Source organism: Macaca thibetana, chromosome 2 (genome assembly GCF_024542745.1).
Source record: "Macaca thibetana thibetana isolate TM-01 chromosome 2, ASM2454274v1, whole genome shotgun sequence".
Lineage (NCBI taxonomy): Eukaryota > Metazoa > Chordata > Mammalia > Primates > Cercopithecidae > Macaca > Macaca thibetana.
Window position 1 is genome coordinate 63,186,413 of NC_065579.1, and position 22,935 is coordinate 63,209,347.

Consider the following 22,935-nt stretch of genomic DNA (forward strand, 5'->3'; position numbering starts at 1 on the left):
AAATGATTTTCAATCTTCATTTCCCATTCATACTGCAAAACATGAAAAATCTCTTTGAAATTATTAATAGATCTATAATATTGGCTATATCATAATTTTAAAAACTATAACATAAGGTTTATAAAAACACAGAGGTACAAAGAATAAAAGAGCCCATAATCTCACCCCTCATATGAACCAATGATATTACAAAAAATAACACATGTACAAGATTAGTAAATTCAACTGCTTTAAAAAAAAAAAAAAAAAAAAAGCCAAAAAAAAAAAAGCCAAAGGAACCCTCCTGCTCACCTACAATTTCCTTCTCTCATAGGAAACACTGTTAGATTTACCACGATTCTGACACACGTCTGTCTATCCTGTTCTTTACCTTGTTTTGGTTTACTTTGTTTATAGACCTTAGAGATATTCCATGGTGGTGTATAAAGACCTATTTCATTATTTTTCATGGCCACACAATTATTCTATGACATACAGTGGCCATTCTTTTATTTTCAAATATATTTTTCTCATTTTTAAAATTACTTACTACAGGGATGTGTGCTCACTGTAAAACTGAATGTTCAGAAACAATATAAGTTCAATCTGTTTTCACATACAGGTTCATCTTATTCTTTCTAATGATTGTGTATTATGTAGCGGTAACAATTCAGAAAGTCATATTAGATGTCTAATAAATATCACAAACCTAAATCCAAAACTGAACTTCTGATCTTTAACATACTCCACCCGCCATCTCAGCAAATGGTAATTCCATCCTCGCAGCTGCAAAGACCAAAAACCTTGGAGCCATCCTTGATTTTTTTTCTCTTACATTACATATTCAATCTGTTAGCAAATCCTGTTGGTTCAACCTTCAAAACATACAATCCAAACACAGATCACTGCCTCCTCTGCTACTATTCTGGGTCAACTTACCATTATCTCTCAACTAGATAACTGCAAAAGTCTCCTAACATGTAGCCCTCCTGCTCTTGCCCTCTATCTTCCTCCAGAGTCTATCATAATGACAGCAACCAGAGCAATCCTCATAGGACTCATAATGAGTCTTAATTTTTATGTGCCATGGACTCCTCTGGCAGTCTGGTATAATCAATGGACACCTTCTCAAATAGTGTTTTTAAACACACACACACTATATATGTAGTTACAAAGGAAACTACCTTGATACACAGATGTAAAAAAGAGAGCTGTAAACATAAAAAAAAAGTGTAAGTGCCTCTTTATTACCACATTAAATGGGATCTCAGCAGTAGGTCTAATAACTACTATAATTTCAAAGTAATGATGACCATAAATGCAACAACGAGGTGATTTTTATTGGTGGTAACAAAGTCACAGGTAATTCTAATATTACTATGGTTAACTGGCTACATTAAGTGAAGGAAACACTGTTTCAGTTATAAGTTAGTGAAAATAAAGATATAATTTCTTCTAAATTTCAGGGGCCCTCCTGAATTCTACCCACAGACTTCAAGGACGGAAAGGTCCAAGGACTCAGTAAAAAATATTTTCTAAAAGTCAGATCATATCATCTTCCTGTTCAAAAATATCCAAAGGCTCTCACATGCTCCACTTTGGACTTAAAAGCCCAGTCTTTACAATGGCTTATGTCCAGTCAAATCTTCCCACCTCATTCCCTCCCCAAATACCACCGTTTGGATCTTAGCTCCTACCTATCTCATTCTGCTGTACTCACACCAACTTTGCTATTTCTTGAACAAACTGGAAAGTCTCTTGTTGCAAGGCCTTAACTAATACACTATATAGTAACTTCTCAGAAGATGGTCTCCAGAGTCAAACTGCCCGGGTTCAATTTTTTTTAGCCATACTACTTACTAGCTCTTTGTACTTCAGTTTCCTTATCTATAAAATTGGGATAGTAAAAACACCTTCTTCATAGGACTGCTGTTAAGGATTAAATCAGCTAAAATATGTAAAGTACTTAAACTGTCCCTGGTACACAGCAGTGTGTGTGTTAACTTATTATTATTGCTGCTGCTATTTCCTCAGTTTGGAATGCATTTCCCTTACTACCTGCAGTGCTCAGTCCTTTATCTCTATGGGAAGGCTTTTCCCTTCCTGACCATCTGCCAACTCTCCATTTGGGTACTTTCTCTTTCTCTTTCTCTCTTTCTCTTTCTCTTCCCTGCCTTATTTATCTCTATACTATTTATCACTTTCTAATATACCATGTAACTGTATTTGGTACAGATATTTTTAAAACACCAAGAGTCAACTTTAAAATAATAAAATAGGCTGCAAAATGAGTAAAAATAATTAGCTAAATACTACAGTGTTAACATCTATCTCATTTAATCATTATAGCCTTATGAGGTAAGAATAAAATAATCCTTTATTTCTTTTTAAAAATAAGAAAACTGAGACTTAGAGAAGTTAAATTGCTTGTCCAAAGCTGGCTAGGATTACAACCCAGACAGTCTCACACAAATCCGCTTAACCACCAAGCCATATTGTTTTCCACACTTCTCGAAGTCAAAGTTCAAGTGAATTGGAGAGCCAATCGTTCACACTAAAGCAAAAGTACTGTTACCAACACAATGAACTTTGCATAATATCACAATATGAAATCAATAAGCGATTCTAACAACAAAAAACTATGACCTATGTCTCAGGCACAGAAAATAGTATTGTAGGATGCATGACTTAAGACTGTTCAACAAATAAATAGACTTCTGAGGGATGGGGTATTTCCAGTTTAAGGAAAGTTTTTATTAGCAATCACTTCATCTAAAGTAGCAGGATTAAGGTACAATGGGCTTTAACTTCTTTTCATTAGAGCAAACTAATAAATAAATCCCAAACAACTACATACTGCATATTTACATAAATGTTTTGTTTACCCCCCAAAATTTTCTCCCATTATATTACATATTTATTAAATCCAGAGATTTGCGAAAAATTTTCTTTCTTTTTTTTTTTTTTTTTTTGAGACGGAGTCTCACTTTGTCGCTCAGGCTGGAGTACAGTACAAGGATCTCAGTTCATTGCAACCTCTGCCTTCCAGGTTCAAGTGATTCCCCTGCCTCAGCCTCCTGAGTAGCTGGGACTACAGGCGCATGCCACCATGCCCAGTTAATTTTTTGTATTTTTAGTAGAGACGGGGTTTCACGGTGTTAGCCAGGCTGGTCTTGAATTCCTGACCTCGTGATCCGCCTGTCTTGGCTTCCCAAAATGCTGGGATTACAGGTGTGAGCCACTGCGCCCAGCCTGAAAAATTTTCTGTTTTTTCTTTTTACTTGATACTCATTTGTTACAACAAAATCTGGAGGTTTTTCAGTAATTTGAAACTACTAATATTTATCAAAACAACTTAGCACTGTAGTAACAACATAAGACCAGGCTATTACCACTTTCACAGAAACTTTGCAAAATAAGAAATTTGACAATCCCTTTATTATACAGCAAGAGTTTTCTTTTCCTCTCCAAGGTAGAGAATGAATGAACTGGTAGAAAGAAACTCTATGCACCACAGCCTGGCAGCATTTTGCCATGTTTTTACAGCAAACAACAGTTGTTCTTTGGGACCCCATGAAAGGGGTATATAAGACTTTCTAAGCCTGTCCTTAAAGAGCAGGTTTTGTATACTACATGAAAATATGTTAGTTGTGAATTTACATGACTTATACTGATGCAGTAAGCAGTGATGTCAATTAGAATTCCAGAAAGCTGACAAACTGGCCAAAGGCTTATGTATAGGCCAAAGAGCTATATAAAGGACAAAGACTGTAAGTGGGGGAGGTTGAGGACTGCCGCTGCTATTGTCTCAGAGGAGGTGGACAGAGTTTAGGCAGATCACTCAGATATTTTATAGTTCTTTGCTTGTGAGACAGTTATAAAATTATAAATTCAGGCAAAAGGGGTAAGAAGTTGACAAAAAATTTCAAACAAGTCAAAACAGAATGCTAGTTCTATTTAAAAGGAATGCAGTTCGTGTACTTAACGAATATTTACTATGCATCCATCACTGTGTTAAGCACTAGGGATTAAACACTTTCCCTGCTTTAATGAGGTGTAGATTCTAGTATTTTCTTTCCACTTAATTGCTACTTGATTTACAATTAGTGGCTACTTGATTCCTGCTAATTTTCAAGTCAGTTTTACCGACACATGGTTTTTCTTTAAAGTCCTAAAAATTGTTAATTTAAAATACGATATAGTAATTACTGTATAATTTTGGATATTTTAAATTTTCTTGAGCAAAGTTGGGATTTAGTTAGGACTCAATCTCACTGGAGAAAAAGTTGAAAGAAAATTCTTTCTAATAATACAAAGATAAGAAATATAATGCCTTGATTTTATTTCACCCAGTCTGACTTTCACTGATACCTTAGGAAGGTTAATACTTAGGTAACAGCACTACAAAAAGAAAATAAGAATTAAAATATTTATACAGGCATGAGAGATCTTCTGTGTGGTAACTAGGATATATTCTAAAACTGAATTGTGATAATGGTTGCACAACTACGAAAATTTACTAAATATCATTGAATTTTGTACTTAAAATTGGTGAATTTTATGATAGGTAATAAAGTGGTTTTTAAAAGTTATACACACACACTACAGACACACGCCTTCCCTCCCCAACATGAGTTAACAGTAAGTATATTACTAATTTAGAGCCTTCTGGAAAGCATTCATTCAAACATTTATTAATCACCAATTTGCCAAGCATTAGAAATACAAAGATGGACCAGACACTGCATATCTATGCCCTAAAGGAGGTAGCATTCTTATGATACAGAAATATAATTTAGTAAAATAGTAATAAGGCCCAAACTTAGCAAATAGCAAGTGCCGAACACCATTCTAAACATGTTACTTGAATGTACTTATTTAATACATGTATTAATAACATGCACACAAGGTGCTCTGACAGTAAAGAGAGTAATTACTAAAGGTAACATATAAGCTTAATTTTCAAGACTGAACGGCAATCCATTTAGAGAAAGGCATTCCAGGTAGAAAATACAGCATGTACAAAAAGAAGAACTATGAAAGATGGCATGTGTGGAATCTGCTGAAGAATACCAGAAGCCAGAAATGAACAGGTAGGCAAGGAGACAAATCAATCACATAACATAAAGCTAAGCTACACTTTCCAGAGAAAAGTGAGTTACTGGTGATTTCAACCCAAATTATCATCACAACCCAAACACATTTGGCAGGTAAAACAGTTGTTCAACCCGATTACATGGCGAACCAAAAGTTAAAATAGCATAACTAGAAAAGTATGTTTTCCTATTTCTTGTTTTTCTCTCTCTGCAGCAGCAGCCATCATGGTGTTTAATCATGCCTTTGTCAAATAGTATTTATGTTGGCAAACTGCATGTAATTTGCAAATAAATTACATTATGACAATAAAAGGGAAATTTTAAATGCCTAACACTGTTAAATGCTTACTCAAGTGGGTCAATAATTAATATCTCCTAAGGATAAAAACCCATATTAAAATCCTTCATTTAGAAAAGTTCATTTAAGAAGTAAGTTTAGTTCAAATTTTCAATCTGTAGATTTATTTCTCAGAGGTAGCACTTATTAATACTAGTATTGAAGGCCTGAAGTTCTACTAGTGATGAGCAAAAGCCTTCTCAAGCAGAATCAAGTTCTTATCTCTTCAAGAAGTGATAAGATTAATGGACACTGAGCATAAGTGAAGAAGAGTTTGAAAATACATTGAGTGTAGGAGGCCAGACTTAATCTAGGCAAGCTATTGGAGCAATATTAAGAACTAATTCTAGTCTATAGATACCGTACTTTAAAATGATCCATATCTAAACTGTAAGCATTGAAAATTTATTAGTACATAAATATAATTTTTTAAAATTGCCAAAATGTAAAAAACTGTTAGGTGTTAACTCCAAAGAATGGAATTAGAGTTGTACTATCTCTTCAACATTCAAACAATAGGAACATGTATTAAATTAAAAAGTTATACATATCTATTTGGAAAAGTTACAAAATAAAGAAAGGAAAAATCTGAATTCTCAGAGTTCTCTATATTCATCTATGTTTTGCAAGTGATGACATACGATAGAAGAGAAAATAAATGCATACATCTCCCAAGATGGTTTCCTAGTATATGGTTATACTACTCTACTAGCATATGGCTACTACTCCCAGCTCTACCTTTAATGAAATCATAGGCAAGTCACGACCTTTATGGGTATTAATTCCTTCACTTGTAAAGATAATTCGATAGATCCCTAAGATCTTTTACGCCTCAAAAACTGTATCTTTTTTTTTTCCGAGACAGAATCTCACTCTGTTGCCCAGGCTGGAGTGCAGTGGCGCAACCTCGGCTCACTGTAACCTCAGCCTGCTGGGTTCAAGTCATCCTCCTGCCTGGAGTATCTGGGACTACAGGTGTGCACCACCAAGTATGGCTAATTTTTGTATTTTTGGCAGAGATGGGGTTTCACCATGTTGGTCAGGCTGGTCTCAAACTCCTAACCTCAAGTGAATCATCCACCTCGGCCTCCCAAAGTGCTAGAATTACAAGTGTGAACCACCATACCCAGCCAATTTTTTCAACTTTAGAAAACAATGTCAAAAAGTGTGTAATTGTCATTTGTAGTTACTATGCATGGCAATGTAGTTTCTATGCTAAGAATCATGAAAAAGTCATAACTCAAAATTATAAACAATAAAGAGCTACTTTGTGGCTCTGGTACAGTTGCTTGGTGTTTTCGTATCTTGCACTTTTCTCGCCTTAAGTTATGCTATGATGCCAAAAGGACATGTGAATCCTTGACCTTTCCTTTTCTTTTCCCCGAGATGGAGTTTTGCTCTTGTTGCCCAGGCTGGAGTGCAATGGTGCGATCTCAGCTCACTGCAACCACCGCCTCCTAGGTTCAAGTGATTCTCTTGCCTCAGCCTCCTGAGTATCTGGGATTACAGGCGTCCGCTACCACACCCAGCTAATTTTTTGTATTTTTAGTAGAGATGGGGTTTCATCATGTTGGCCAGGCTGGTCCTGAACTCCTGACCTCAGGTGATTCACCTGCCTCCCAAAGTGCTAGGATTACAGGCATGAGCCACTGCGCCCAGCCTCCTTGACCTTTCAATAGCTAGTTTTGGTAGCAGAGACAATTACCAAACTGTGTGTGTGTGTGTGTTCATGTATACGTGTGCACTGGCAAAGAGATGGTGTTTGACAGGGAAAGAAAAAAGTTTAGAAACGACCATAGGTTTGGTGAGACACATGTAACCTCTCAGGGATGGGAAACACTGCAAGATAAACTTTCAGAATCACTTATAGAAGGCAACTGAGGACAACCTACAAATAAATCTACTCTAGTAAACAAGCACATATATAAGTTTTATATGAGCACAAGGGAAGGTACTCTAGGATTAATGGGTTATAAGGGAATTGATCAAATGCTACCAAGAATGATCACTTCTCTTCAAACCCCCTGCCAAAAATCATGCCAGTGCACTCCAGCTTGGGTGACAGAGAGACAGACTTTATCTCAAAAAACAAAAAACTTTGAATCCTTAACAGAAGAAATAAAATTTCACAAATTATTTGAGTGACTTGAAGAAAACTCAACTCATGGGAAAAGACACTGGGAAAAATTACCGAGGAAGAGTAAGAGAAGAAACGAGATATACCCAAATTAAGAAGGTCATTAGAACCCAAGCTTTTATATTACTGCTTGAAGGAATCTGATTTCCCTGCTGATTTGGTGCATTCTCAGAGGAGAAAAACAGTTTTTTTTCATTTACAAAACAATACCAAATGTGTAAAGCAAGAGAGATTGAGGAACATTTTCCTTCTATGATGTAAGAACATAATAAACTCAAACTCATGGTTTTCTTATGGAAAAATTTAAACAGTATTACAGGATTTTGTAACTGGTGAGAACAGAAATCATTTAAACTATTTCATTTTACAGAGAAAGGAACTATGGCCCAGTGACTTCAAGAATACCAAAGCTTAGATATCCTGGATCCAGTCCAATATTCTTTACACTACATCACATTACTTTTTTCATTCTAGGTCTACTTCTGTTACATATTCCTTCAAATAAACTATTTTTCCTTCTCTTTTTCTCTTCAGTGTTTACTTTCAAAATATTCTTTAATTTTTCCTTGTGAACTTATGTTCAAAGACATGAAACTTAGCAACAGAAAAATCTTCATTGAAAGGTAAGTTACTGAATTACTTCGCCGAAGCACTATTTTAAAAGCCCTCTAGTTATGTTCACATACTAAACAGATATATACATGTGCATAGGAAACCATTCATTCACCCAACACATGTTTACTGACCACCTACTATATGTCACAAACTGTTCTGAGTGTTAAGGAGAAAACAGAGAACAAAATGACAAAATCTCTGTCTTCATGGCGTTTATTGCATTTTAGTGTGAGAGACTGTAAATAAAGTTAAAATGTATAGTGTTTCAAAAGCCAGGAAGGACATTTTTAAATAAAGACCTTGAGAAGAGTGATCAAGCCAGGTGGGTAGCTGACATGCAATGAACAAAGAGGGGTAGGAAATGGAGGCTAGCCACCGTACAGATTTTGGCATTTACCCTAAGTGAGCTAGGAAGTCACTGGGGGATGAGCAAAGGAGAGAGGAGAAAAATGTTCTGACTTAAAAGAGAATTACTCCAGCTGCTATGTTGGGATTATACCACAAGTGCAGTAATCCTAGCAAGAGATAACACCTTGGACCAGAGTGGCTGCAGTGGGGACCATAAAACATAATGAGTCTGAATATATTTTGAAGACAGAACCTGCAAAATTTGCTAACAGACTAGACAGAACTGTCAAAGAGAGGAAACAATGATTTTAAGGTTTTTGATCCAAACAACTGAAGGATGGAACTGCCATTTACTGAGATGGGGCAGACTGACTGATTAGCAAGTTCTGGGGCGTAATATCACTTGTAGATATAAGTTTAATATAATGCATCAAAATGAGATGTCAAGTAGTCAGTTGAATCTTGAGTTCAAGAAAGAGTTGAGACTAAAAGTATCAATTTGTAAAGTTGACAGCGTCCAAATAATATTTAAAACCAGATCACCAGATGAGATTACCTGTGAAATGAGCATAACCTGAGGCACCACAAAATAAGACGCAGAAGACTAAGAGAGACAGTGAGATAGAAGGCAGTCAAGAATCTGTGCGGGGCCAGGCACGGCATCTTACATCTGTAATTCCAGTACTTTGGGAGGCTAAGATGGGTGGATCACTTGAGGTCAGGAGTTCAAGATCAGCCTGGGCAACATGGCGAAACCCTGACTCTACTATAAATACTAAAATTAGCTGGGCGTGGAGGTGTATGCCTGCAGTCCCAGCTACTCGGGAGGCTGAGGGAGAAGAATCGCTTGAACCCAGGAGGCAGAGGTTGTAGTGAGCCGAGATCGTACCACTGCTCTCCAGCCTGGGTGACAGAGCAAGACTCCATCTCAAAAAAAAGAAGAATCTGTGTGAATATGGAACCAAGTGAAAATACTCTTTTTTAAGGAACCACAATCAACTATATCCAATGTTGGGGACAGGTCAAATAAGATGAGGATTACTAAATGCACATTTACTTTATAAACTAACATGGTTAATCACCAACCTTTGTTTGGATAAACAAAGGTTCCAATATCGCTCCCCATCCCTCATCTACCGAATTCTGATCTGTTTCTGCTACCATTTATTCCCATCCCTGCACACTATTTAATATGCTTAAAATGTCACTCAAGACTTAGAGCTTCTAACCCACGTCTCATTTATCGTGGTATAGTACTGGACTGAGTAAGTTACAAAACTAAAACTGAGCCCTAGTATCTACAAAACATTAACTTTTCTCAAAATGGAAATGAAACTCACTTTCCAGCCCTTCTTTGGTCTCTTAAGCCACACTGCAAAGCGATTCCCATTTCTGGTGATGTTTCCAGGGCAAGCTTTTGACTAAATCTGTGTAAACTGACCATAATGGTTCCCTTCTACCAACTGGTCAGTGGAGTAAATGGACAACATTTGCAATCCCAAATTAACCAATTCTATAAGATGAATTAAAAAAATTCCAACTATGAAATGTCAAATATACAAAAAAATTTCATGACATCCAATGTATTAAAGTTATCTTGTCATACTTGCCTTTTTTTGAATAAACATTTTAAAGTGCTATGAATACTGCTAGAATCTCACTCTATCCACAATCCTCTCCTCCCCTTATTTTTCTCTGCCAGATGCAATGATTTTCCTAATTGCCTGATTAGATTCTCATGGGTGTTTTGGTGTTTTTACTGCGTATCACCAATTTTATATATTTAGGATTTTTACATGAATGATACCATACCATACAAAAGACTACTTTTCAAGCAGTTTTAGATTTACAGGAAAACAGTAAAAAGTACAGGTAGTTCCCATATATTCCCTGCCCCCACACAGGCAAAGCCTCCCACTACATCAACATCCTGTTACCAGAGTGGTACATTTGTTACAACTGATGAGCCTACATGTACTATCACCCACAGTCCATAATTTACATTAAGGTTCATTCTTGGTGTCGCATACTTCTATAGGTTTTAACAAATGTATAATGATATGCATCCATTAGTATCAAAACAGTATTTTCATTGCCCTAAAATCCTCTGTGCTCTCCTTATTCATCTTCCTCACTCTCAACCCCTGGAAACTACTGATCTTTTTACTGTCTCTATAGTTTTATCTTTTAAAGAATGTCAGATGGTTGGAAGTATATAGTCTTTCAGTTTGTCTTATTTCTTTTAGCAACATGCATTTAAGATTCTCCACATCGTTTCATGGCTTAATAGCTCATTTCTTCCTAGCATTGACTAATACGCCACTGTCTGGATATACCACAATTTATCCACTTACCTACTGAAGGACATCTTAGTTGCTTCCAAGTTTCGGCAATTATTAATAAAGCTGCTCTGTGTGGACCTAAGTTTTGAACTCATTTGAGTAATTACTAAGGAGTGCTATTGCTGGGTCATATGGCATGAGTATGTTCAGTTTTATACTGCCTCTCAAAGTGACTGTACCATTTTGCCTTCCCAACCAACAATGAATCAGAGTTCCTGTTGCTCCACATCCTCACTGGCATGTGATGTTGTTAGTGCTCTGGTTTTTTTGTTGTTGTTGGTGGTGGTGGTAAAATATACATAACAATAAAATGTACTATCTTAACTACTTTAAAATTTAGAAATTTAAGAAAAACTGTAGTAAAAAACACATAAGCTTTACTATTTTAACTATTTTAGAGTGAGTTCAATAGTATTAAGAACGTTTGTACTGTTGTGCATCATATCTCCCAAAACTATCCTGGTCTTGCAAAAACGAAACACTACATCCATTAAACAACTCCCTATCTCCTTCCCTCTATCCCCTGGCAACCATCATTCCTCTTCCTGTTTCTATGCATTTGCCTATTCTAGGTACCTTGTATAAGTGGAATTATACAGTATTTTTTTGTGTGTGACTGGCTTATTTCACTTGGCATAATGCTTATGATTCACCATGTTGTAATGAGTCAGAATTTCCTGCCTTTTGAAGTCTAAATAATATTCCACTGTATGTACATACACATTTTATGTATCTATTTTATACATTAAATAACCTTTTGCTTCCACCTTTTGGATACTGCAAATGCTGCTACTATAAACTAAAGTGTACAACTATCTTAGTTACTGCTTTCAATTCATCTGGATATATACCCAGAAGTGGAATTGCTGGGTCATATAATAATTCTGTTTTTCGCATTTTGGGAACCACCATTCTGTTTTTCATAGTAACTTCACCATTTTACATTCTCACCAATAATGTACAGGATTCTGAATTCTCCACATCTTCACCAACAGTTATTTTGTTTTTGTTATTTTTATAGCAGTCATCTTAATAGATGGGAGATGGTAGAGTTGTTTTGATCTACATTTCCCTAATGATTACTGATGTTGATCTTTTCATGTGCTTATTGGCTATTTTGTTTATCTTCCTTAGAGAAACATCTTTTCAAGCCTTTTGAACATTTTAAAATAGGATTTTTGCTATTGTTGAGTTTTAGGAGTTCTTTATATATTCTGGATACTAATCTTTTATCAGATATATCATTTGCAAATATTTTCTCACATTCTGCAGGTTGTCTTTTCACTCCTGATTGTTTTCTTGGCGGCACATCAACTTTTCAGTTTGATGTTGTTCCATTTGTCTATTTTTGCTTCTATAGTTTTGAAGCATCTTATCCAAGAAATCAGTGCCAAGACCAAAGTTATAAAACTTTCTCCATTTTCTTGCAGTTTACCAGTTTCAGATCTTATGTTTAAGTCTTTTATCCATTTTGAGTTGATTTTTGTATATAGTACAAGGGTCCAATTTCAGTCTTTTGCATGGTAGATATCAAGTTTTCCCGGCACCATTTGTTAAAGGACTATCCTTTCTCCAATGTGTAGTCTTGGTGTGTTTGTTGAAGATCATTTGCCTGAATATGCAGTGGTTTATTTCTGGGCTCTCTATTCTGTTCCACTGTTTATGTCTTTATGCCAGTACCATACTGACTTGACTACAGTAGCTCTGTAATATGTCTTTCAGTCTGGAAGCATGAGGTCTCCAGGCCTCTTCTTTCTAAAGATTGTTTTGGATATTCAGAGTCCTTGTGGTACCTTATGAATTTTAAGGCTGCTTTTCTATTTCTGTAAAAAATGCCACCATGATTTTGATAGGGCTTGCAATGGAATATTTAGACTGCTTTGGGTTATCATGGACATTTTAACAATATTAAGTTTTCCATCAACATTGGATTTTTTTCCATTTGTGTTTATTTCTTTCGGCAATGTTTTGCATACAAGCCTTTATTTGGTTAGGTTTATTCCTAAGTTTTTTTTTTTGACACTATTGGAAATGAGATTTTCTTAATTGCCTTTTCAGATTGTCCACTGTTAGTGTATAGAAACACAGCTGTTTTCTATGTTGATTTTGTATCCTGCAACTTTGCTGAATTTATTAGTTCTAACCATTTTTGTGGAATCTTCAGTGTGACTGTGTCATCTGTGAACAAGATAATTTTACACCTTTGTTATAGATTTGGATGTCTTTCATTTCTTTTTCTTGCCCAACTGCTCTAGCTAGCGTTTTCAGTACTATGTTGAAGAGAAGTGCCAAGGGTGAGCATCCTTGTTTGTTTTGAAAGAGTCTTACTCTGTTGCCCAGGCTGCAGTGCAGTGGCAGTCATTTCAGTCTCAAAATCCTGGGCTCAAGCAATCTTCCCTCCTCAGCCTTCCGAGTAGCTGGGACTCCATGTGCATGCCAGCATGCTTGGATAGTTTTTATTTCTTTTTTGTAGAGACAGGGTCTTGCTATATTGCCCAGGCTGCTCTCGAACTCCTGGGCTCAAGTGATCCTCCCACGTAGGCCTCCTTCCAAAGCACTGGAATTATATGCATGAACCAGCACACACTGCCACTGCCTTATTTCTGATCTTACAGGAAAAGCTTTCAGTTTTTCATCATTGAATATGTTGTTTGCTGTGGGCTTTTCATATATGGCCCTTATTATGTTGAGATAATTTCCTTCTATTCCTAGTTTGAGTGTTTTTACCATGAAAGGGCACTGAAGTTTGTCAAAGTTTGGCATTGAACTTTTCCTTCATCAACTGGTATGACGGTGTCATTTTTGTCCTTCAGTCAGTTAATGTGGGGTATCATACTGATTTTCATATGTTGAACCATCCTTGCACCCCAGGCATAAATTCCACTTGGTCATGGTATGTGATCCTTTTAATGTGCTAATGGATTTGGTGCACTAGTATTCTGTTAGGATTTTTGCAACCATTTTCCTCCAGGATACTGGCCTGTAGTTTTGTTTTCTTATAATGTCTTTCTCTGGTTTTAGTATCAGAGTAGGGCTGGCCTTGAGTTTGGAACTCTTCCATTTTTTGAAAGAGTCTGAGCAGGACTGGTATCAATTCTTCTTTAAATGTTTGGTAGAATTCACCAGTGAAGCCAATGATCCTGGGCTTTTGTTTGTTGGGAGATTTTAAAATTACTGTTTCAATCTCCTTACTACTTACAGGTCTAGTCAGATTTACTACTTCATGATTCAGTATTGACAAGTTATGTGTTTTAGGAATTTATCCATTTCATCTAGGTTATCCAAGTTGTTGGCATACAAAGCCATACATATCCTTTTGCAATACTCTTTTCTCTACAAAAACATATGAAAAGTAAAAACATTGTCTTACAGGAGAAAATACCCAAATATAGGTACATAAATAACTGCTCTAAGAGTTCAGTAAAGGGAAGATTCATATGAATTGATGTGATTAGTGAAAACTTAACTGAGTTGTGGAGGTTTAAGTTCAACCTGGAAGCATAAATAAGAAATGGCAAGGTAAAGGGGAGACTAGAAGGTGTTTCCAGGAGACACCCAGCAAAAGCAAATATAGAAAAAGCAGAACTGAATGTTAAACGTGAGGTGGGTTCACTAGCCTGAAGTAGAGAGTCAGAGATGAAGTTAGTTGGATGGGGGAGTTATCAACTAAAAAGGTAAGAATTTGGACAAGTAATTTCACTTTACTAGCATTTATGCAGTAAACACTCAAATACCTGTTAACCCAAATTGAGAGCCTGAAATGCCTAGCTAATTAAGAACTTCTCAGTGCCTCTTAGAGATAATAGGAAGCCATTGAAGGTTTCTGGGTGGAGAAGTGAAAATAGCAATGATGTTCTGGGAAGTTTACCAAAGTAACTGCATTCTAATGGTTCTCATCTGGGGTGAGTTTGCCACACAAGGGATATTTGGCAATTTCTGAAGACTATTCTTGGTTGTCACAACTAGGAGGGTGGGATGTGCTACTGACATCTAGTAAGTAGAGGCCACAGATGATGCTAAACATCCGACAGTGCACAGGACACTCCCCCACCCCCGACAAATTATCTGGCCCAAAATGTCAATAGTGCCAAGGATGAAAATCTTTGCTGTATTCTAACATGAGTTACTCTCATGAGAATTCAAATTAAGTTCAAATATGTTTGAAAAAATGTACACATGAAAAAGGAAACAATCCAAAAGACTAACAGTAGTGAGAATATGAAAGATTATTTTAATTTTTCCAAAAATTATTTTTAAAATGATCATGCATTACTTCTATCAAGAGAAAGAAAGAATTGACCTAAAAATTCTGACCTCATCACTATGCAGTCTATACATGTAACAAAATTGCACTTGTACTCCATAAATTTATATAAGAATACATAAGATAACCTTAAAAATAAAAATTCTAATTTAGTTACTAATTCTAATCAGAGTACACTCCTGTTTTCTTTTAAAAAATTTTTCATTTAATTCCCTCAAATAGTTACTTAAATGCTGACTATATACCAGGCTCTGTGATGAGACTTAAGAATATAGTGGTATACAAAATAGATTAAGTTTCAGGGAGCTTATAGTCTGATGGGAGAAACTAACATTGAGTAAACACACAAATTATCATCAGTGCTCTTAAGGAAACAAGGGGATGGCCTCTGTGAGTAAATGACTTTGAAGCTGAGATTCAAAGGATGAGAAATAACCATGTAAATGAAGGGAAGAGAAAGGAACAGGAGGGGCAGAGAAAGCATTCTCACAGACAGAGCAGCAGAGGAAAACACCACTGATGTGTTAGTGGAATTAAAAGAAGATGAATGAATGACACTACAAGTAACTAAGGGAGACAGTAGAATGAGAGGGAGGAGAAGTAGACAAGGACCAAATATGGTATGGCCTTGGAGGTCTCAGTAAGGAGTATGGAAGCTCAATGTGGTGAGAAGCTAATGAAGCAGGAGAGGTGAGAATTCATTTACTTCATTATTATTATTTTTAAAAAACAAGGTAACCACTCTGGAGATGAGACAATAACGATTTGCCTCAGATTATAACAGTGAGTAGAAAGTTAACAGGAAAGTAAGAACGGAGGTGGACATTAGCTAAAGTAATGTCATATTTACAACCCTGTCTAAAAGAAACTGCTCTTTCCAGGGGTGCTCCTGAAGAAGCAGTCAAATGATGTTACTTCTCATGTGATACCCCCATACTCCTCACATCACAGAAGACTGGTAGTGGGAGTTGGGAAGAAAGCACCTGACTCGGGAAGAGCCAATCCATAAACAGGCCAGTAGTAAAAACAATCTGCTTCAGCTTGGGCACAGCTTATTAGCTCAGTCAGATTATCTATCTTAGTAATTTAACATAGAATTACATAAAGACTAAGACAGTCAGTAGCTAGGGAAAATAAAACTTAGTAGCTGACTTAGCAGCTGGCAGAGCAGAACTCTGAAGATCCATCAACACCTACCATCAAAACAATCCTACCTGACATGTCTTGGATAATATGAGAACTGGTCCCTGAACTTTCCTAACATCCCATCCTACTTGACCTAGTCTGAATAAGGATGTGTTCCTTGCATTCTTAAAAGCCTAATTCAAAACAAGTCCCCACTAAGATAGGATTTTAATTCTACAGATGCAGAAATGGAGGCTGAAAAAAATTATTATTAAATTTTCCTAATGGCAAATAGCTAAAGAGATACAATTCTAGGTGTTCCCATGTTAAAAACTAAGCTTTTGCATAAATCTCAAGGAGATATCAGACACAAAACATTTAGGCTTTTCTTTCTCTTCAAAATTAAGGTATAGTACTCACTGTAAATTTGAGTTTAGGAAAGAAACATAAGGAATCTAGCTCATACTGACTGAATATACCCATAGTGTCAGCTTAAGGCTGACCGAGAGATCTTAGAGATTTGGACCTGTTAGAATGTAAACTTCATGAGAATAGGAACTCAGCCTGTGTTATGCAGAACCTCCAATAGAAGCTCCAATACAGATGCTGAATAAACATTTGCTTAACAAATGAATTCAATACAAGGAAGGGTAGAAGGGAAAGTCAGTGAAAAAGAGCTGCTTAGAGTTCAACTGTGACCCCCAAACAGTGGAAAGTTTCACAACTTCCACTCATCTCTTACGTTTTCTATTGTCATTTTAAATATTAATATAACATCTTTATTGAGATATAATTCACATACCATATAGTTCACCCATTTAAAGTATACAATTCAGTTATTTTAGTACATTCACAAAGTTGTGCATTAACCACCATCATCTAACTCCAGATGACTTTCAACATCACAAAAATCAGCCCCACACCCACAAGCAATCATTCCCCCTTTTCCCTCTGTCCCAACCCCTGGCAACCACTAATTTATTTTCTGTCTCTATGGACTTCACTATCCTGGACATTTCATATTGTGATACTGTTAAATATTTGGTCTTCATCCCATTTCCAGATATACAACTTCTAAAATCCTTAAAATCTATGCAGTGATGAGCGTCTTTTGAAGGCTAATGAGATGACTGGTTCCTGGGGGGCCCTAGATAGTTTCAGAATGAGGTGTGATCACTGGAAAGACCAAGACATGACTAGAAAATTGGCACTTTCAGCGCCACCCTCCAACCTCTGGGGAGGGAAAAGGGGCTGAAGGTTAAGCTGATCACCAATTGTTAATGATTTAATCAATCATGCCCAATGAAGTTTCCATAAAAACTCAAAATAATTGGGTTCTGAGAACTTGTGGATAGCTCAACACACGCTGGTGCCTAGACAGCATGAAAACTCAGTGCCCCTTCCCGCATACCACATCTGGCTGTTCATCTGTATCCTTTGTAATATCGTTTATTTAAAAAAAAAAATCAGTAAACATAAGGAAAGTGTTTCCCTGAGTTCTGTGAGCCATTCTAGCAAGCTAATTGAACCCAAGGAGCAGGTAGTGTGAACTCTATGTTATAGCCAGTCAGTCAGAGGCACAAGCCTTAACCTGTGCTTGTGATTCCATCTGAAGTGGGGGACACTCCCATGGGACTGAGCTCTCTACCTGAAATCTGATATTATCTCCAGGTAGACAGTGTCAGAATTAAATTGAATCAGTGGATACCTAGCAGGTGCCCATTGCAAAACTGACTACTTAGTTGGTGTGTGGGGAAAAACCCCATATATCTGGTGTTAGAAGTGTTGTGTTGAGTGACTGTGTGAAAGGACAGTGTAGGAAAAAGAGTTTTTTATTTTACTTATTTACTTATTTACTATACCCTCTCAAATATAATTGGAATTATAGAATGTGATCTTTTGTGACTACCTTCTTTCAGGCAGTATAATGTTTTCAAGGTTCATCCATACCATTGCATGTGTCAGTACAATAGTCCCCCCCTTATCTGCACAGGATGTGTTCCAAGACCCCGGTAGATGCCTGAAGCTGCAGATAGTACTGAACTCTACATGTAGTATGTTTTTTCCTATGCCTACATATCTATGATAAAACTTACTTTACCAATTAGGCACAGTAAGAGATTAATAACTACTAATAAAATGAAACAATTACAACAATATACCATAAAAAAATTGTGAATGTGGGATCTCTTTCTCTCTAAATACTAATATCTTATTGTATCGTATTCACCTAGTTTCTGATCACAGTTGACTGCAGGTAACTGAAACTGCAGCTAAGGGTGAACTATTATACTTCATTTTATAGTGGAACAATACTCCATTGTATGTATATACCATACTTAGTTTATGCATTCATCAGTTAACGGGTATTTGGGTTGTTTCCTTCTTTTATTTATTTATTTTTAATTATTATTATTTTTTTAGATGGAGTTTTGCTTTTGTTGCCCAGGCTGGAGTGCAATGGCCTGATCTCAGCTCACCACAACCTCTACCTCCCGGGTTCAAGCGATTCTCCTGCCTCAGCCACCCAGGTAGCTGGGATTACAGGCATGCGCCACCACGCCTGGCTAATTTTGTATTTTTAGTAGAGATGGGGCTTCTCCATGTTGGTCATGCTGGTCTCCCAACTCCTGACCTCAGTGAGCCGGACCGCCTTGGCCTCCCAAAGTACTGGGATTACAGGTGTGAACCACCGCGCCCAGCCAGGTTGTTTCCTTCTTTTAGCTGTTATGGATAATGCTGCTATGGACACTCATTTACAAGTTTTTGTGCAGACATATGTTTTCAATTCTCCTGGATTTATATCTAATTAGAACTGCTGGGTCACATGTTAACTGTTTAACTTTTTGAGGAATTGCCAAACTGCATTCCAAAGCAGCCGTACCGTTTTACATTCCCATCAGGCGTGTATGAGGGTTCCACTTTCTCCACATCCTCACCAACACCTGTTATTCTCTATCTTTTTATATACTGCCATGCTAGTGGGTGTGAAGTGGTATCTCATTATGCTTTAGAGCTGTGTTTCCCTAATGACTGAGATGGATCCTATTTTTTATTTGTTTATTGGTCTTAATTAAGCTTTTCATCACTGAGTATCCCTTATGTGAAATGCTTGGGAACACAGGTGTTTCAGATTTTGGATTTTTGTGGATTTTAGAATGTCTGCATAATACTTAGAGATTGAGCATCCCTAATCCAAAATCTGGTATGCTCCAATAAGCATTTCCTTTAAGCATCACGTAGGTGTTTAAAGTTTCAGATTTTGGAGCATTGTGGATTTCAGATTTTTGGATTTGGACGTTGAACCTGTACTGTCATTGTTTTAAAGCTGGAGAATAAAAAGGAAATTGGGAAAAATTATTCACGACATTAAGAGAAAAAATGTGAACAAATTTAAGGTGTTTGATAACAGCTGATCAACAATGAACCCAATTCTATAGATATATCTGTAAAAAAATGAACATCTCCACATAATATTCAAAAGTGAAATAAGGAACCAAACCTACCCTAAATAGGTAGGATGACAGGTGTGTGCCACCACACCCAGCTAAATTTTTTATTTTTTGTAGAGACAAGGTCTCACTATACTGGCTGGGATGGTCTCAAACTCCCAGCCTCAAGGAACCAAACCCTCTGCACCACTTTAAAGAGAGATGGAAAATATTTGGGTTTCATACCTACTAAAGAACCAGGAGTGATGTAACAATTATTTGAAAACCTTAAGGTATTATCTTGCTTGTTTTTCTGAACCAGTAACAGCTTAAAGTGGCTAAAAAGTCAGTGAAAAGACAGAATAGGTGGCGAACAGGACAGGGCCATTTAACACAACCAAGCAGAGACCACTTAATTTGATCTTTCAGGATAAAACTACTCAACTGAATAAATTTATGTAACACCTACCTCAAGGGTCCAGAAAGACATACTTTAAAAAACATAAAGAGTAGGTATGTGCAAACTAAAGTTTTCATTAAAGAACAGGACATTGAGATAGACTGTATGATTCACCTTCTAATATTAGACAATTCCATACTGAACTAGTAAAAAACACACTATCTTAGGATTCCGACTTTTGTTAGTAAAAAAATTCATAAAATTCCAAGTTTGTCAAAATACATCATTAATTAAAACATAATTTACATTAAGTTTAAAGTAAATAAAAATTTAGGGAAAAAATGACAGGTGACCAAATTTTGTCCAAATAGTGAATAGACAACAATAGAAAATAAGTCAGCATTTAAAAATTTCTATCTATCTGAGATGAGATCTCATTCTTGTCACCCAGGTGGGAGTGCAGTGGCATGGTCACAGTTCGTTGCAGCCTCCACTTCCTGGGCTCAAGCAATCCTCCTGCCTCAGCGTCGTAAATAGGCACGACTACAGGTGTGTGCCACCATGCCCAGCTAAATTTTTTATTTTTATTTTTTGTAGAGACAACGTCTCATTATATTGCCTAGGATGGTCTCAAACTCCCGGCCTCAAGCAATCTTCCTGCCTCAGCCTCCTAAAGCAATGGAATTACAGGCATGAGACACTGCCTGGCAAAGTTTAGCATCTTTAATAATCAACTTAATCTTGCATTACCAACAAATATCTATGACCTTAAATCATTTTCATTCTGGGTGCTAAGTAGTGTGAATTATAGTTATTTTCTGATTATATTTACAATCTTTTGAGAAAACAGTTACAAAATCTACATAAAGCATTTAGTAACCCACTTACAACATAGGATTAAAGAAATGAAGTCATAAACTAGTACATACGTGACAATTCGGCTGAAGTATGTGGGAGAAAGCAGGCTTTCAGGTGACTGTTAAATAAGGGGAATAGGAAGCCTTCCCCAATTTGTGTGATGTGGTTTGGATTATGGCACATAGAGGTACAAGAGGAATTTTGTAAGAAAAATGTTATTTTGATATGGAACACAGGGGTTTACTTGGATGCAATGTGTGACTACGTAAGTTGGCAGAAATAGTAAGAGGTTCCATTTATTCTGCATGTACTTTATGCTAGGCACTGTTAAGCATTTCAAAGGCTTAGAGAGAATTAAGTTAGCCTCCGTAATTATTAAGTGGAGAAACCGGAGTTCAAACCCAGACCTAAGTGACTCCACAGTCCATGTTCCTTTAACCCCTACACTATAAGGCCTTGTAAGAGCCTGTATTAATTAAAAGTGACACTCATGTGCAAAAGAAGCAATGATAAACCAAGAGAGTGGTACTCGAAGTATGGTCCATGGGCCCCTATGTGGGTTCTGAGACCTTTACATAGAGTAGACAGGGTCAAAACTATTTTCCTAATGATACTACTAATACTTAAAAAAAAAAAATTGTATTAACATCTGAATTGATGCCAGAGGTAAGACTGCTGGTGCTTCAGAATGAATTAAGGCAATGACATCAAGGCGCAACAGTAGTCACTGTATTTCACAGATAAAATTTTTTTAAAAGTCAGCTCACTTAAGAATGTCCTTGAGGAAACAGTAAAAAATGATTACTTTTATTAAACATTGGCCTTTTCTAATTGGTGAAAAAAATGGAGATTACATATAAGCCACTTCTGCAGCATACCAACTTCTACTGAAGGAAGACTGTCTCAAGGAAAAAGTACTTGTGCAACTGAGTTGTGAACTGACCTAGCCACTTTTTTCATGGAACACTATTTTTACTTGAAAAAACGACTGACAGACAAATCATGGTTATTCAGACTTAATGGCTGGAAGATGTTTTCACAAAAATGAGCAAAGTGAGTCTAGGGCTTCAAGGATAACCATTTACAGCATTTATTGCTAATGATAAAATTTCAGCTTCCTCTGAACTTGTCCCAGAGGCATGGTAAAAAAAGAAAAAAAAAATTGAGCCTCCAAGGGAAAGTTAGAATTTTAGAAAACTTGTATCCACTACTGTGAACCTGATAGATTCTCAATACTTAAGATTTTTCTGAATTGTGTGGTTAACAATCATGAATTTTTTTATTGAATAAGAATATGTTAGCATTTGGAAGATCTGCATAACTCATGACATAATGTTTTCCAAATAATCCAATGCATGGTGTTACAAAAAGCATCAGTAAAAGATGGGTAAAAGTTACATCTGAAATGCAAGACAGACCAATAGATTTTAATGTAACAGTGTAAGAAAACTTCACTCATATGGCTTCAGGTTCTACATTGCAACTAATCTTTAAGAAATTACCTCTTGTGGAATTACGGTGCAGTATCACTTAATCTCCACAATTATCCTGAAAAGCCTATGAAAACACACATACCTTCCTTCTTCAACTGCCTGTCTGTGTGAAGGTGGATATTCTTCACACACTTAGACCAAAACATGTATCACAATAGACTGACTGCAGAAATAGATGAGAATTCAGTTGTCTTAAGTCAAACATTAAGACCTGAAAAAAAGGTTCAACATGGCCATTCTTCTCACTATGTATTTTTGGTTTTGAAAAATGTCCTTATTTTATAGGTGCCAATATAAAGATAGCTCTCATATTAACTATAGAAAAAGGAAGAACTCCAACGCTGTCTTTTACCAAACCTAAATGAAAAACACAGAAAACAGTGTTTTCTAGTGCTTGAAAGTCCACAAGTGACACACAATTTCCAAAGAACCCTCTGAGAAAAAAAGAAAACATTTACTGAATACCTATTATACCCCATGGACTATGCTCAGTGCTTTCACATAAAACCT

The 22,935-nt window shown here is 36.5% G+C and overlaps 1 protein-coding gene across 2 annotated transcripts in view; it reads right to left on the minus strand.

Moving 5' to 3' along the window:
* The window catches only part of KPNA4 (karyopherin subunit alpha 4), a 65,301-nt gene that overhangs the window by 36,970 nt on the left and 5,396 nt on the right, over positions 1 to 22,935 (minus strand). The gene's annotated exons all lie outside the window — the stretch shown is intronic.